Genomic DNA, 3,974 nt, shown 5'->3' on the forward strand with positions numbered 1-3,974 from the left:
CCTGCTGAAGTCTTTAACTGCTACACCGTACTGCTAAATATTTTATTCAGTAGATTTGCTTTTCCAAAACAAATCTAATCAATCATTACTTTCACAATGTTACCCTCACCATGCATCATCCCTAGCTACCAGGATATCTGTATAGTTGTTTTCAAATTTAGGTATCATAATTACCTACTTCATTATGCTTCATTAGCTTTGTAGGTGTGTCTGGCATATACAAAAGTTGGAGAACCACCAAGTCTGCTACATTTAAGTTTAGCTGCAATTAACAGAAATGGTACCATAAACAAGATAGAAATTTATTTATCTTACCCATTAAGAAGCCTACAGATAGTTGGTCATTCTAGGGTTGATATTAACATCTATGGTGTTGGGAAACAGGCTCCTTCTAACTTGTTTCTTTGTTTTGTATGGCTTCAAGCTTTTCCAGAATCATCTTATTGTCCAATTGGCTGCTGGAGATTCAACTATTATATCTGCATTCCAACCAGCAAGAAGGCGGAAGGGGAAAAAAATACACACCTTTCCTTTAAGAATTGCCCAGGAATATACATGCACCACTTCCACTTAATCCCATTGGCCCAGAAATGAGACATAAGGCATGTCCTGATGCAAAAGACGCTGGAAAAGTAGTCTTTTTTTCTGAGCGGCTATGTGGTCAGTGAACCATTAGAGGTTCTCTTATGATGGAGGAATTAGAAGGAGTGAATATTAGGGACAGTTAATTTCCATCATACCCAGAAAGGAGGAAAATTTACCTACTTCCTATTTCTACTTCTGCCATGAGACCTATAAGAAATTCTCTCTGTAAGAGATTTTTAGATCCTATAATGAAGGTGACTAAGGCAGTGGCTCTCAATCTTTGCGGCACATGGGAATCACCTGGTTTCTTAAAACTACTGATTCCTGACTTCCTTGCCCAATCATTCTGATTTAATTTGGGTAGAATGGAACCTGGGCATCAGGTATTTAAAAGCTCCCATAGTGATTCTAATGAGCAGCAATGTTCGGGAACAACACTCCTAAATTTTGAGGATCTTCAACCCAAGATCCATTTAGTGTGGATTTATTCCACTAATGTCCTTTCTCTGAACTGAAACCCCAGCAGTTGGACTGGTACATATTCCTGGTATTAAGGTTAGGTACGATCAGGGTAAATCTATTGCCAGCCCTGCAAAAGACAATTCAGAGGGTATGTTCTTCTGACGGTAGCCAGTGACATTTTTATGTACAAAGGAGAACACATTTTAATTTTAGCTATATTTAAGCACATGCATTATTTCTGTGTGACACGGAAATCGCTATTCTGGTTGTGTGTGTGTGTTGCCAGACTCAGACCTGATAGTGAATCATCCTTGAGCACAACATTTACATTTCAAACACAAGAACCTATTCAATTCAAATTCGGAGGGCCCTCTCTATTTGGCAGTATGCTTGTCATTTAGAAGCTCAAAATAGCCTTTTAGAGATTCAAACAGTTTGAGCTAGTGGCATCTCAAACTATTACTAGCTGCCAGATATTTTACCCACTCGAGCAGATAGTGGGCAAAGGTTATGTTTTCTTTGACTTGTTAATGCAAAGTCTGTCTTTTAAGTTGAGATGTGCAATGAGAAGAGGAATAAAATAGAAAATTTTCAAAGAAGACATCGAGACAGGTCATTTCATCCACCTCTTCACCTTCAGAAAGGATGACATTAAAACACTGTAAATAGATGAGAATCTATACTATTTTTATAACTCTTAAATGACAGGATTGCACAACCCTGTTCTCAGAGCACATTTCATTGTAACAATTTGCAGCTAGGAAATACTTCTTTGCATTGAACCCAAGGGGTCTGGCCAAGTTAATCACATTTCCTCCTTGCTAGTGTTCCATTCAGACGGACAACGGCATTTTTTTGGTGAAAATTTCTCACACGCTTGGAAACTATAATTAAGTAATTCTCCAGGTTTCTCTTTTCTAACCTTCCTTCATACCCTCCTCTTACAGTTTTCAATTGTAATCACCTTCATAGAAATCTTCTCTTAACCATGGGGTTCCCAAAATTATCTGCATTTGGAATCACCTGAGGAACTTCGATGTCTACTGATGCCTATGTCCCACTTCCACAGATGCGATTTAATTATCTGGAATATGTCCTGAACTTTGGAATTTTTAGAAGATTCCCAAATAATTCAAAATTGCAGACAAGTCTGGGAACCACTATCTGAACCGACCCTCCTACCCTCCCCTCCTTCCTCCTTCCTAATGGAACTTCAATAACGGTCCCAGATAAGGGATTGTGATTGACCTAAACAGTGGTTCCCAGCCTGGCTTCATTAGATTCATCTGTAGAGCTTTGACAATAGGAGTGCCTGGACCCCCCCCCACCCCCCCACCCCCCAAGAAATTATGCCAGAATATCTAGGAGTGGGACCCAGGGAAACTGTGCCTTTAAAGTATGCTCTTCAGATATTTTTAATCCACCACCAGGTTGGAAGCCATTGGTGGGAAATCTGTTTTGAAGTGTTTTCCTAAAATCAGCAGCATCAGCCTCAGCTGGGAACTTGAAGAATACAAATCCTCAGGTCCTAATCTAGACCCACTGAATCAGAATCTTTGGGGGGTAGGGCACACAACAATCTGCTTTATGACAAGACTTCCAAGTGATTCCAATACCTACTTAATGTTTGAGACGTACTAGTCTGAGCCTATTTTGATGAGTTTGGTTCCTGCTTTCCCAGCCTCCCTTTCAACAACAGTTTGCCATGAGACCCAGTACTAGCCAATGAGACCTAATAGAGGTCTGGGAAGAGGTGATTTCTGAGAAGGATTTTCTTTTCTTTCTTTCTTTCTTTCTTTCTTTCTTTCTTTCTTTCTTTCTTTCTTTCTTTCTTTCTTTCTTTCTTTCCTTCTTTCTTTCTTTCTTTCTTTTTTGGTAGTTTTATGGTTTTAGTGACACAAATATGACATGCATATAAGCTGTCTATTCATTTCCTTTGCTGCACAGCATGGCATTGGGATTGGTGACTCTGATCGCCAGCTGGCTGCTTTCCACATGGCTTTGTGGTTCTTGGAGGGGACACTGTGAGCAGTGTCTGCACAGTAAGATCTGTTGCACATCAGAAGCACTTCAAGCTCCTTGACATTGTGGACTAGGAACTTGTAAAGCCACAGGGCACTATGAGCTTTGTTTTTTTGTTGCTCCTGTACCCAGGGTTGGTCATCAAGATCTGGCCCTTGAATCTTCTGTGCAACCTATTGTCAGTGCCCCTAGGTTTCCACCTGTTGTACTTAATTTTGACCTATTGGTCTGGCTGGGGCCGGATGAACTTCTTGGTCCTCTTTTTAACAATCTTGGGCTTCACCAAAGGTCTGAGGGCAGCGATGATGCTGAGCGGGAGATGTCAGCCACCTCAGGCAGCGCTAAAGGAGAGAGCAGGTTTTTATTTTCTTGATACAAGGGAACCAACAAGACTGGTAGTGTGCTTCTACTTCTTCCTCCTTTGCCATTTTGAAGAGAGGTGATCTCTGGAACTACAGCTGCCATCTGAGAGGCATAAGGCAAAGCCCAAGAGAAATACTGACCCTGATGTTAGCACCATGTTGACCAATACTAGCAATAACCTACCTCCAGACTACTAGTTATGGGAAAAATAAATCCCTATTTGTTTAAGGCATTGCTAGTTAGGTTTTTTCTTGGTTGCAACATAAAACAATCTTAACCGATAGAGAATCAGACCTTCAAGTACTTTCTAAACACGGAGAAAACTCAGAATGGAATAGAATATTTATATTTGGAGGTAATCATGTGGAATTTAAGGAAATTCACCTTCTAATTGAGGTATTCTAAATACTATAACTGTGGATCCCAACATGGCTATCAATAAAAGTTTACATGACAGAGCTATTTAAAATGACTTGTGAGGGGCGCCTGGGTGGCTCAGTGGGTTAAAGCCTCTGCCTTCGGCTCGGGTCATGATCCCAGGG

The 3,974-nt window shown here is 40.6% G+C and overlaps 1 pseudogene across 1 annotated transcript; it reads right to left on the reverse strand.

Annotated features, from left to right (window-relative positions):
* Positions 1 to 2,970: 2,970 nt before the first annotated feature.
* LOC308342194 (large ribosomal subunit protein eL32-like) lies at positions 2,971 to 3,589 on the reverse strand (annotated as a pseudogene). The gene is made up of 2 exons: positions 3,573 to 3,589; positions 2,971 to 3,377 (listed from the first exon to the last, which is right to left on the reverse strand). The product of its transcript is annotated as a large ribosomal subunit protein eL32-like (transcript).
* Positions 3,590 to 3,974: the final 385 nt, after the last annotated feature.

The sequence above is a fragment of the Martes martes genome (genome assembly GCF_963455335.1).
Source record: "Martes martes genome assembly, chromosome: 1".
Classification (NCBI taxonomy): domain Eukaryota; kingdom Metazoa; phylum Chordata; class Mammalia; order Carnivora; family Mustelidae; genus Martes; species Martes martes.